Source organism: Sus scrofa, chromosome 2 (assembly GCF_000003025.6).
Source record: "Sus scrofa isolate TJ Tabasco breed Duroc chromosome 2, Sscrofa11.1, whole genome shotgun sequence".
NCBI lineage: Eukaryota > Metazoa > Chordata > Mammalia > Artiodactyla > Suidae > Sus > Sus scrofa.
Window position 1 is genome coordinate 24717635 of NC_010444.4, and position 13483 is coordinate 24731117.

Below are 13483 nucleotides of genomic sequence, written 5' to 3' on the forward strand. Positions count from 1 at the left end.
TGAAATATGAAAATGTATGACCTATTCAAATAAATAAGTAAAAACAACAGTGATTTCTCCCTACATCCCTCGTCCCCCCACCCCCAGAAAAGTAAAATAAAATACAAGTTTGTTCAAACTCAGTTGTTTGGAGGAAGTCAGGGTTCAAACTCGGCCCCTGGTTCCCAGTGCAGGGTGCTATCAATTACCGGCCCTTCATTCACTCAGTCAACCCAAATGTATTTATTCGGCACTTATTCTACAGCAGGAGCTGCCTTGCACAGGGACACATGGGCCAGGGGAGAAACCCTGGTAAGAAAAGAAGATGGAAAGAAGAACCAATTTCTTTCCATTTTTGCATCACGCGTCACACGTTGGCCCAAAGGGCTGAGCCTGGAACATACCAGAGAGAGGGCAGAACCAGAGCAGGGGAAAGGAGGCAGCCACCACTCCATCCAACCTGGTGTCTGCCATCTCTGGAGAAAAGCCCAGCTCTCCCAGACCTGAATTTTCCAACAGAAGCCCCAAATCCAGGCTTTTTAAAGTCCTAAAAGCAGAGTTTCCATTGTGGCTCATCAGGTGAAGAACCTGACTGGTATCCATGAGGATGCGGCTTTGAGCCCTCGCCTCACTCAGTGGGTTGAGAATCTGGTCTTGTGGCATACATAGGTCGCAGATGGGCTCAGGTCTGGTGTCACCATGGCTGTGGCATAAGCCAGCAGCTGCAGCTCCAATTCAACCCCTAGCCTGGGAGCTTCCACATGCCACAGGGGCAGCTATAAAAATAAATAAATAAGTAAATAAAATAAAATAAAAATAAATAAAATAAAAATTAATAAATAAGTAAAATAAAGTACTGAAAGCCCCTGATGTGTGAGTACTGGCAACTAATTCACTAGGCCATCGAATGCTTTAGGGACCTCACATATTGGTCTGGGACCTTTATTTTACCCCGTCATTGCAAGGACTACAAGCCTTCTTCCACGTTGCACCCAGAGTCTAATCCGGGTGTGACGTGAGCTGGCACTACCCGACCACGACAGCCTTAGGTGTCCCTTCTCTTCCCCTCGGCCATCGACTTCTCAGCTAATTAAGGGCTTGGACTTGCTAACGGCCATGATTACCTCTCAGCAGCGCCAGCCATGCACTCAGCCTCTGCCCTGTGAGCCCCCCCAAACCGGGCACCCTTGACAGAAGAGGAGGGCAATGGGACCCTGACTCCACACCAACTCAGAACCAGTCCTCCCGCCAACCACACCACCTAGCTGACCAGCCTCTTCACGAACCAGCTCTTTCTTAACTCACACTTACCCCATTGCCGGATCCTCGGCAGCACCACGGGCACCCCCCCCACCCCCCCTGTATTACAGATACACCCAGGCGTACTCTTCCAACGGGGCGAGCCAGCAGCACCTGGGACCGTGCCCGAAGAAACACACAGCAAACCGAACCCTCTCAGCCAACTAGGAAACCAGACCTGAACACCCCCGGCCCCGGCCCACGGGATGGAAACTAAGTTGAAAGGAGGTTTTTAAGAGCAGTGGGACCAGTCTGCAAATCAGTTGCCTCTCGTGACGATTTTATTATTGCTGCTGCCGATAAGAATAACTATTACATTTAGAACAGATAAGCAATGAGGTCCTGCTGTACAGCACAGGAAGTTGCATTCAGTGTCTTGAGATAGAACATGATAGAAGATAATAGGAGAAAAATAATGTATATATATGTATAACTGGGTCACTTTCTATACAGCAGAAATTGGCACAACACTGTAAATCAACTATAATTAAAAAAATAAAAGGGTACCCCAACCATCATTAGAGGCTGGTCTTCACAGCAGGATGGTGGCAAGATTCTCCGGGCATCTAGTGCCTCAGTTCATTTCCACCCTAAACCAGTGAGGTAGGTTTTGGCATTCCCACTTCGCAGATGAAGAAACAGAAGCCTTCACATTTACTTGCCCAAAGTCAGAAGTGGGACCCGTGTCATATCTGACCTGATTCTGGCGCCTGAACGCCCAACCCTCTGTTTCCACAACTCTCGTGTGTGCCGTGTGGACCACCGCTCATGCCCTCCCTTCACGACCATCACCAACAGCTTCTTACCTGGTTCAGACAGCCCAAGTGCTCTGTCCCTTACAGGAAGGAGGCTTCGTTTCCTCATGGTTCCTGCAAGCGAGCTGAAGTCATTGTTTGTTTACTCGTTCACTATCTGACTGGCCTTGAGAGCAAGTCAGTTCCTTAAAGACCTGTAAGCCCTCGCTTGTCTCGTTCACGGCTACATCCTGATACAGGCACAGTGCTAGGCACATAAAAGATACCCAGGAAATAATTCTGAACACTGGGATAAACCCCCAAGCCAGCAGGAAGAGCGGCCCTCCCATTTCTATCCCTTTTTTTTTTTTTTTTTTTTTTTTTACTTTTGGCTGCCCTGCAACATATGGAGTTCCAGGGATCAGATGCTAGTTGCAGATCCCAATTCCAGGGAACAGAGCCCGGCTGCCGACCAATGTTGCAGCCGAGGCAACACCAGATCCTTAACCCACTGTGCAGGGCCGGGAAAAGAACTGTGCCCCAGCGCTCCCGAGATGCCATGCCGCCGATCCCATTGCGCCAAAGCAGGAACCCCAAGCCCTCCCCTTTCTGAGGGACCAGGAAAATCCCTTCCTTCTGCTGAACTGGGGTCCAGCTGAGCATTCTTGAACCCGCGCCACAGGGGCCAGGAGTCCTGCGTCTGTGCTGGTCGGTGGAACCCCAGACACAGCAGAGGAAAGTGCCTGCCGCCTAGCACAGCACGCTTACTTGGATTAGGAACCAAACTTTGCAACTTTAAGGACACAAAAGCCAGCCGAGAGACAGACACTCCTACAAAACAAGAAAATGTTAAAGGTCAAATTTGCGCGATGGAAAAGGCTGGACAGGAAGAATGAGACAACTTTCTCAGCGCTCCACTGGAAACCAAGTACAGACGGAAGAGTCTGGGAGTCCGAATTTGTGCAAGAGTTAATACTGGCCCAAAAAGGATGCAAGCTTGCGTTTATCTCGGCTTCAGAGTGTGGGCTAAGTGTCCACAGGCCTCAGCACTGACAATTCAGATCGGTCTAGAAGTAATTATTTCATCTCATCATCATCATCATTGCCCGGGGTTACTAACCCCAGCATAATCACCAGAAAAATCCCCTCCTTCGGTACAAGGCAGGCAAACCCGTGGGGAATAACCACACATCTTTACTCTTCTGTAAGCCCCACTTTAAGTATCGTGTTTCTTGGAGTGCAAATTGTTTGGGTGGGGCCCCCAAATGCCAGCCAGAGTGATTCTGCAGCACGCCTACCAGATGATAAACTGAAAAGTCTAGACAGCAGTAGTAACTGGGACTGACCATTACTTAAGCAAGCACATTGCTGACGGGGGACATACAGAAAAGCCTGCTGGGGGACAGAGCGGTCAGAAGCTACAGTCCGGCAGCCACCAAGAGTTTTCAGGGTGGGGAGCTGTGCTCTAGGTTAACATGTGTGATGTATTAAAAATGAGCTTCACTCTTTCACTACAGGAAGAGGATGGAGAGCTTATTTTCACAAGGAAAGGTGACGAAGGGAAAAGGCGCTTCTTCCCAAGTCACGGAGCCAGTGTAACAGGCACTGAATGGACAGGCAGAAACTGAAGGGATTCTCGGGACCTGATCATTTCAGGGTGGTCATGAGTTCAAGTCCATTCAACAACCACACTAGAAGGTCTGCTGTCTGCCAGGATCTGAGTAGCGAAAGTCCCTCGGGGCAAAGAAGAATAAAGTATCTGCCCCCAGTGGGGCTCAGGGGCTTTTGGTGACGTTATAATGCAACTGGAGGAGTTCCCGTCATGACTGATTGGTTAACGAACTTGACTGGCATCCATGAGGACACAGGTTCAACCCCTGGCCTCCCTCAGAGGGTTAAGGATCTGGCGTTGCTGTGGCTGTGGTGTAGCCAGCAGCTGTAGCTCTGATTCGACCCCTAGCCTGGGAACCTCCATATGCTGCGAATGCAGCCCTAAAAATACAAAAGACAAAAAAAATAAAATAATGCAACTGGAGACCGAAGGCTGTAACTGAAGATCTCGACAAGATTGAGGCCACAAAGTTAAATCGCCTTTTTCAATTACAAGGCAAAGCGAATGAAAGGTCACCTGAAAAATACATGTTCTCCATTGTCTTGTTTGTTCCTTCAAAGCATGTGGGCGCTGGACACTGGGAAGGAAATTTGAGGAAGGGAGAAGCAAACTTTCAGAAGTAAGGCTGGAGTATTTCTTTATCTGTGACTGAAAGGATGAGTAAAAATATCACACTTTAATAAACAGCTAGTGAACACCCACTATCGAGGACACAAAGATGAGCCAGATGCGGTCCTACCAATAATAAAAGAGAGAAAAGGAACAGTAACTTGGTCACGAGGAAAGAAAAACAAAGGCAGGCCTAGAGCAGAGACGACACACTCAATGCCGACGAGGGCTGAGGCAGAAAACAACCACGGTTAGAGGGCCCAGCGGGCACTATGCCAAACAAAAATCTTTTTGTTTTTGTTTTTTCTGCGTTTTAGGGCTGCACCCGTGGCATATGGAAGTTCCCAGGCTAGGGGTCAAATTGGAGCTACAGCCACTGGCCTACACCACAGCTCGCAGCAATGCCGGATCCTTCACCCACTGAGCAAGGCCAGGGATCAACCTGCATCCTCACGGATACCAGTCGGGTTCGTTATCGCTGAGCCACAACAGGAAGGCCCAAGTCTTTTTGTTTTTAAAGAACAGCTAGAAACCTGAGTTTATATATCAAATCTCCCAATTTTTAAAAACTGGAAAAACATAATCATTCCCCGCCCCCCCAAAACACGACTCAAACCAAACAAGACATTTCTGATGCTAAGTTTGGCTCCCAGGCTGCCAGTTTGAGACCGGAGCCTTGTCTGGAGCAAAACACGCCCTGCTTCTAACTCCCGGGACCAGAGGCTAATGAGGAAAGGTGTGAAGGTCACTCCGGCAGGCCTGTGGGAAGATGAATCCAGTCCTGGGAAAAATAAATAAAGTAATTGAGCCAATAAAATAAAACTCCAGAGGCCTGTGCTATAACTCTCACCACTGACATCTCCCCAGACTTTACACGGTCTGCTTTACGTATCCGCGGGTTGAGTCCTCAGGTACAGAGGGTCGAATGTAAAGGACTTGAGCATCCTCAGATTTTCAGGATACGGAGAGGGGAGAGGTCCTGGAACCAGGGTCCTGCAGATTCCGAGGGATGACTATGGTTTTTTAAGCTCATTTTCATGTCACTTCATCTGATCTCTCCAACAACCCCAGAAGTAGGCATCCATTTGACCCCTATTTTAGAAGTGAAGAATTTCTGGTTCAGAGGCCAGAGGAGCAACGTGTCTCTGGTGTCACAGCTATGGAAGGGTAATAGCATCGTGACTCAAGTCTGGGACCAGTACTTTTCCAGGATTTCAAAGAGAAGAACTCCAGCCTACTGTACGTCCTAGACATCTTGCTGTGATTCTGATGTACAACCAGGCTTGATGCCCCGGGTCTAGGGAGAACCAGTGTTCTCAGCTAAGGGTGATTTTGCCCCCCTCCCCATCTTCCCACAGGAGACACTCACCAATGTCTGGGGGCATTCTGGGCTGCCATACTCTGGGCGGGGGGCGGGGGGAGGGGTTGAAGAAATGCTAAAGGCATTCAGCAGGCAGAGGGTCAGGGATGCTATTAAATGCACAGGACAGCCCCCCGACACAGAGTTATCCAGCCTCAAATATCATTAGAGCCAAGGCTGAGAGACCCTGAGCTGGATTCCAGTGCTTGGCTCCTGGAGAATCAGCAGAATTAACATCAACTGGCAGCTGGTTAGACTTTCAGGGCCAACCCAGACCCACTGAATCAGATTCTGTGGTTGAACAAGATCCCCGGGTGATTCGTGTGCACTTGGAGGAGCACTGCCCTCGACCACACATCCTTGGCCATTAGGGAATTTTAGAAGAGAAAGGAACCTTCGTGGTAAGCCAACCTCATCACTCTGTAGACAGGAACACGGAGCCACTGGCCCAGGGCCAGACAGCTTGCCGCGAGAGGGTCAAGATCAGATTCCAGGTCTCAATTCCCAGACCTGTGTTGTCTCCAAAATGCCAGTTAGGACCAGTGCATGGATGCTTTGAACAACTCATCCCTCTGCAAAGTTCATACCCATCTATGGTGGGGGTGGAGTCGGGGGGGGGGGCAGTGCCTTGGGTGCTTTTCTGAAGCCTAAAAGGAATCGATTATCCTGTTGGTTGAGATTTTTTAAAAATAACCTCAGAAGACCACAAGGGATTACTGTGTCCACCCAACATCTTCTGCCTCCAGATATTCGACCATGAACGTGGCCATCCTACTGCCCCAGCGGTGGACTCCAGCGGCCAGGAGGCTGTGGTGGAGTTTTCCAAAATGACGGCAGCAGCTGACGTGCTCTCCCCCACAGACATCTGGGGAAAGATGCTGAACTCTTTCCAGACGAGTACTTAGAATTCAGCGGCAAGCCCAAAAGGGTTTACACGGAGGATTTACGCGGCTGAGGTCACGAGCAGGTTGTAACAGGGTCTGTGGCAGCTGAGTTGAGAATCATACAGACACACAGCAGAGCCCTTACTGGATTTTTGCTCCCAAGCTTCGGGAAGAAAATGAGAACGAATTCCATCAGGTGTTCTCCCAGGCTCAGCTTAAACGGACAGATATTCTAGTTCCCCAATGGCCAGGAGAGTCTCAAGGGATCCCTTTATCCTTGTCCTTGCAAGAAACCTAACCACTGTCACAGCTGCCTTCACCAAAACACAGAGCTCGGCCTGTGTCCAAAAGAACAAGCAGCGTTGGAGTGAGTTCTGCAACAAGTGAGAAGAGAAGGGAGAAACTGGAGATGTTGCTGGTGTTTGGCGACCAGCTAAAGCGAAACCAGAACACTGATGAGGGTGCGACAGAAATCTCATATTTACACCCCAAAATTGAGGCGAGGGAACGAGAATGAAAGCTTAGAGATAAATACATGCTTTGTGTAACATATGATTAGATGCAAAATAAATTGTACAAATAACGAGGAGAGGCTGTTTGGGCAGGGGTAGGGTAGATGCTGACGTGGTTTTTTCCAGAGGCCACGGTCAAGAGGAAGAGCGATCTCTTGGTGAGTTCCACTGCTCTCCAGAACCCTTCAGGGCACAGTTCACCCCTAGGCACAGCAGGGCTGGGATGAGGGCCAGCAAATGAGGCATCTCTATGCAAGGCTGTGCCCTTGATGCCTTACTCACCTCAACCAGTCCCAGCTCCAAGGCGCACACCCCATGCGCTTTGAGAAAGAGCGCTAGCATTTTGGGCTCAAAGCTTACACACGGAGGAAAGGCGGCTGGTTTTCATTCCAGGCTTAGCCTTTTATTACAGAGAAAAATGAGTGAGCGGTACTCCATCCCCCAAGCCTCACACAGGTATCCCTACATTTCTGACAAAGAACTCAGTTAACTGACTTGCTGTCCAGCCAGCGAGAGCCGGCCGAACCTGGCTGTGAGTTTCTGCTTTCTAATGAAGCCAGTATATGATACTATCATTTATTATCCTGCTATAGAAATGGAATATTTTTTAAAGGGAAGAGGCAGAGAATGTCCTCCATAAACTCCCAGAATATGTTAGAGTTGGAACGATCAGAGGGCAAAAAAAAAAAAAAAGAGAGAGAGAGAGAAAGAAAAAAATAGTCAGCTTAAATTTAATAGACCGTTTAAATTCCTAGTTGATGGTAATTAGAGAGCAAGCAGTATTTCTTTAAACGGCTGCTAGACAGAACTTAATCCAATTTAGGTAATCACTAACCTTTGCTTTTTTTTTTTTTTTTTTTTTTTTTTTTTTTCCTTCTCTTTCCCTCTCTCTCTCTCTCCCCTCTCTAAATGGAATTCAAGGGAGTTCCCATCGTGGCTCAGCAGTTAACCTGACTAGCATCCATGAGGATGCCAGTTCGATCCCTGGCCTCCCTCAGTGGGTTAAGGATCTGGCATTGCGGTGAGCAGTGGTGTGGGTCACAGACGCAGCTTGGATCCCACGTTGCTGTGGCTGTGGTGTAGGCCAGTGGCTTTAGCTCCGATTCGACCCCTAGCCTGGGAACCTCCATATGCCTTGAGTGCAGCCCTAAAAAGAAAAAACAAACAAACAAACAAATGGAATCCAAGGACTGATCTACAAAGGCCATAAACTGGCAAAGCATAAGAAAAGAATATTTAAAGAGAGAGACAGTGATTGGGTGATTGTTACTCAAAGGGCCAAGTCCAGTTAAAATGGAAATGGGTCTCAGGGGCTCCCTAATGTAGATGGACTACCACCTGGGGTTTCCAGCCAGGCCTCTTCACAATGGAAGGCATGCCAAGGAAGGCAGGTGGACTTCCTCTCCCACCTGGCCCTCTGGGCACCTTGCTGGACAGGCCAATCACCAGGTCTTGCCTGGGAATGTGACAGCCATCCCCTGCCAGAACAATGCCAGTAATTCGTATAGTCACAATACCTTCTGGACCTCTCTCCTTCTTCCATGGAATAACTACGGTCAGAATTATCTAGACTATTCCTCTAGTTCCTCCATTGCTCACCCAACTCCTGTCCCCTCATTTTAGTGCTACCCCACTACTCTGATCCAGAAACTTCCAGGGAAACCACAAGGACCTTAAGTACTTGGGACCCTTGGTTCTTCCTGGAAGGCCTTTAAGGGAAGACAGCAAAACACACTAGGAAGAACAAGGGGCATGCATTAATAACGGTATACCATAGGAAAGTACACAGGAATGAACCTCTCTGAGCCTTCCTTTTTACATTGTAAAATAAAGAAAAGAATATCTACCTGCATGGGTTTTGGGAAGTTCAAATAATACTACCATAGGATGTATCTGGCTAACAGTAGCTGCCCAACAAGTAAGTTTTACTTGTACAAGTTTCAAGGTAAACTTTGGATCTCTAGCTCCTGTTAGAAACATGAATTCACTCAAGTTCACCTCTGAGGCTCCATCATTGCTTTGCATCATGTATGCTCCCAGCCTCCTTCATGGCTCCAAAGGGGAAACTTCCCTTGTAAAATAGTATCTTCTGCTTATCAGGGTATCACTGTCTCTGTTCGCAAATTACTGACCTCGTACCCCATATAAAACCCACAAGACACTTTATTCTCAGCTTTCAGCAACTGAAATACTAATTCAAGCTGACTTAACAAAAGCCACTTTCTGTAAGCACTGCTTTTTTATAGAGAGGCAACTCTAGGGAACAAACTTTCACTGATCAATGTTAAACATAGTGGGATCTTTCAGAGGGCCTCACACTCTGTTTCTCAAATCAATTCTGGATTGGTCTAGCCCTGCAAAAAAAAAGATGAAAAGGAAGAAGTTTGCAATTCAAAAAAGATTTCAGTATATTTTACCTTGTACAAGAGCAATACAAAGTTATGACCATAGGGAAATACACACACGCACACCTACAAATCCTTAGGATAGAGAAATCTTTAAGAAATCCACAAAGTCCTTGGAGTTCCTGGCATAGCTCAGAGGTAACCAACCAGACTCATGTCCATGAGGACACAGGTTTGATCCCTGGCCTTGCTCAGGAGGTTAAGGATCCAGCATTGCCATGAGCTATGGTGGAGATCACAGATGCAGCTTGAATCCCGAACCCTATGTTGCTGTGGCTATGGTGTAGGTGGGCAGCTGCAGCTCTGATTGGACCCCTGGCCTGGGAACTTCCATATGCTGAGGATGCAGCCCTAAAAGACAAAAAAAAAAAAAATCCAAAAAGTCCCGATTTCTACAGATGAATACATACATTATCAATGAGCAAATGAAAGATTATGACATTAAGTTCTGGATTACCAGCATGAAATTTTCAGATAGCAGTGTAATAGTTTTCTAAAGACAAGATTAGGATTTTTTTTTTTCCTAATTGAGCCAGGAATACATTTTAGTAATATCACTCTGTGATATGTGACTTTTAAGAAAGAAAGAAAAGTACAATCGACTATAAAATGATCTAATCAACCACAGAGGAACTGAAAGGAAAGACATCTCCAATACAAGCTGGCATTCAAGCCCAGAGTAAGAGATCTAGAACGCATTCTCAGCTCCACTCCTACGTGTGTGACTTTGGACAAATTACATCCTCCAAGCCTCAGCGGGTTATCTATGTCATGGGGATTAGTACCTGTGTCACCATTGTTTTGGTGCAGATTATATAATGTTATCAAAGCCTCTTAGTGCAAAGTTGAAGATGTAATAAGACCTCAAGAGGTGTCTGCCCCCTCCCTTTTAGTTTAAATAAAATATTTTTGTAATGTTCAAACACAGACCATTATTGCAATTTCACTCATTGAAATAAATATACCTTCCATGATCCCCTAGATCTGAAAGAAATGAGGGCTCCTCATCCCACTCCTGGGCATCTCTCCAGAGAAAACCATGACTCAAAAAGATACATGTCCTCCAATGTTCATTGCAGCACTATTTGCAATAGCCAAGACATGGAAACAACCTAAATGTCCATCGACAGAGGAGTGGATCAAGAAGATGTGGTACTGGAGTTCCTGCCGTGGCGCAGTGGTTAACAAATCCGACTAGGAACCATGAGGTTTCAGGTTCGATCCCTGCCCTTGCTCAGTGGGTTAAAGATCCAGCATTGCCATGAGCTGTGGCATAGGTCGCAGACGCAGCTCAGATTCTGGCATTGCTGTGGCTGCGGCGTAGGCCGGCGGCTACAGCTCCGATTCGACCCCTAGCCTGGGAACCTCCATATGCCACGGGAAGTGGCCCTAGAAAAGGCAAAGAGACAAAAAAAAAAAAAAAAAAAAGAAGAAGAAGATGTGGTACATATACACAATGGAAGATCAGTCAGCCATTAAAAGGAAAGAAACGGCATTTGCAACAACATGGATGGACCTAGAAATTATTGTGCTGAGTGAAGTCAGTCAGACAGTGAGACACCAACATCAAATGCCATCACTAACATGTAGAATCTAAAAAAAGGACACAATGAACTTCTTTGCAGAACAGATACTGACTCACAGACTTTGAAAAACTTATGGTTTCCAAATGAGACAGGTTGGAGGGTGGAGGGATGGCTGGGGGTTTGGGATGGAAATGCTATAAAATTAGGTTGTGACGATGGTTGCACAATGATAAATGTAATAAAAATCCATTGAGTAATTTTAAAAAAAAAGAAAATAAAAAAGAAATGAGGGCTCCTCATTGAGAAATAAGCTTGTCTAAACTAAGCCTTTGAGAAATAAGCCAGTCAAACTAGCTTATTTCCAATGGCTTTCTTTGTTTACACTATTAATGCTTCTGGCTGTTAGAAGCACCAATAAAATACTGAAAGGACAATGGCTGGAGTTGAAAAACCAAAGACAACTTTGTGGACTGACCAAGCATTGTTTCCCCAATCTGCTACATTCTACAGAAAACACTCTACACAGCACCTTGGTCAGATTCTAGAGCTCAATAAACCAGAGACCGACCAGCCAGGTTCCACAAAGAGCACTGCACCATTCTCAGTCTTACTAGGAACCTCATCAGGGGCTAAATTTAAAATGTGGCTAAATTAGTTTCTGCAAGTTCCCTCTCTCCTCCTGACCCACTTGCTGCTTTATGGTGTCAATAACTGCACCTTCCACCCCCAGAGCAATTTACCAAAGCACAACTTCGTGACATTTTGCAGCATGTAGGCCAGTGAAATGTCATGACTGCACTCATGGTGGTCAGGACACTAAGGGGAAGTAAAAAGGGCAGCCTCTGAGGCTTGATCAGCGAGCACCCTTTGGTAGGGGAGGCGGGGCAGGCGATGGGGACAATCTGGATATGGCGTCCTCGACTGGACTGCTGTGGTTCTTTGCAATGGGTCCCTTTGGATTTGTACGTATCATCTGGGTAACAGTTCCAGAACTCTGCCCCAGCAAGGATGCCCAGACTCCAGCCTAGAGCTTATTCCAAGCGGGTCTCTGGTGCAGACTTGCCGCTGAGCCGCCTGGTGTGAGCCTTCCGTCTTGTGGGGCACATCACAGTAATTGAAACCTTGCATACCGCAGGACTGCATTGGCGTCTATAAATACTCACCGCCTTACTGCTGACAAACAAAATGCGGGCTTCCCACACCGCCCGGGGAAGAGGTGGTGGCATGTGACCAAAGGCAGGGGCCGACTAAAATAGGAGGGGAAACCCTCTTGCCAACCAGGGAGGCACCCTAGAGCCAATTACAGAAGCAAAGTTTGCATGTATGTGACCTGGTCTGCTCCCCGGCAGCCGCCCCTCGCCCCTCGGAAAAGCGGCACAAGGCTGAGGATAAGAGGGTTGGAGCTGCAGGGGCCGGGTCTCCAGAGGTCCCCTGTGCTCGCATCGAGCTCGTAGGGGGCGCACAGTAGGCGCACCGGGGAAAGCCTCTCCAAATGGAGGGAGGGCGGGAAAGATGAAGCCCAAAGGGGATGCCGCCCGCGAGGAGAGCTGCCGGCCCCGCCGGGTCCCCGCTGGCTGCGCCCCGGCCCGCCCCAGTCGGAGCGCGCACGTCCAGTGGCGCTCAGGACAAAGCGGCTCCCTTCCCTGGCCTCCCCTCCCACGCCTCTCTGGAAAAAGGAGAATAACAGGGAAAGATGGGGGTGTTTGGGGGCGCCCCAGTAGGCTCTTTAGATTTGCCCCTCAGGCCAGAGGAGAAAGAGACAAAGAAGCAAACTTTCTTTTTCGATCTTCTGGCACAGCCTGGGTCCCAGGATCGGCGGCATCCTGCGTTCCACCCCTCAGCGTTCCCTCGTCCACCCTAAGCTGCAGATGCGGGGCGCGTTCCCCACCCGCTTCTCCCCCCTATCAGGGTCGCGAGCCCGGTCCTCTACGCCCACCTTCAGCGTCCAATCCGAGGATCCTGAACCACGCGGAGGTCCCCACTCGGTTGTCCCTCAATTTAACACTTTCCCCGAGCCTCCTCCCCCGTGCCCCAGTGAATTGTGCCCGGCGATTTTGTTCCCATTCCCGTGCCGTTGCTAAGCCTAAGGCTCCAGCCCCTCCCGAGTCACCTCGAATCGCGCACACCCGCAGCTCTCCTCCGCCCCAGACTCCACGCGCCCAGGGAAAAGTTTCCGGTCTTCCCGGGAAAGTTTCCTCACCCAAGAGCAATCAGCGACCTGGATGGCTCTCGCCGCCGCGCTCTGCCCAGACCCCTGTCCTCCCTCCTCTCCCGGCTCTGCCCTCGGCGGGGTCCTGTCCAGCCTCAGGTCCCCTCCGACGCGGGTCCACAAATGAAGCGGCAGCGGAGCTCCCGGAGCCAGGCTGGTGACACGTTTCCCTCCTCTCTCATCTTACGACCTCCTCCTCCCCCTCCTCCTCCTCCTCCTCCCCACCTCCTCCTCCCGCTTTTCCTGTCCTGTCTCATCGCTTTAGTTTCTCTCCAACGGGCCCCCATCCCACCCCACCTCACCCCATCCTCTTCTTACCCTGCTAGGGAGGGGGGAGGGGGGAGGGGGGCGCCT

The 13483-nt window shown here is 48.8% G+C and overlaps 1 protein-coding gene across 17 annotated transcripts in view; it reads right to left on the bottom strand.

Moving 5' to 3' along the window:
- PRR5L (proline rich 5 like) overlaps positions 1 to 13483 on the bottom strand; it is a 165778-nt gene that overhangs the window by 70770 nt on the left and 81525 nt on the right. For 2 of the 17 annotated variants that reach the window (XM_021083181.1, XM_013990083.2), the window contains exon 1: positions 13121 to 13342. The exons of 8 other annotated variants lie outside the window; for them this stretch is intronic. The gene's annotated coding sequence lies outside the window, so the exon portion shown is untranslated. Of the gene's footprint in view, positions 1 to 2084; positions 2148 to 12856; positions 13005 to 13030; positions 13052 to 13120; positions 13347 to 13483 lie in introns of those variants that run through there. 7 more of the 17 variants (XM_013990093.2, XM_013990097.2, XM_013990102.2 and 4 more) reach the window with 7 other exon arrangements.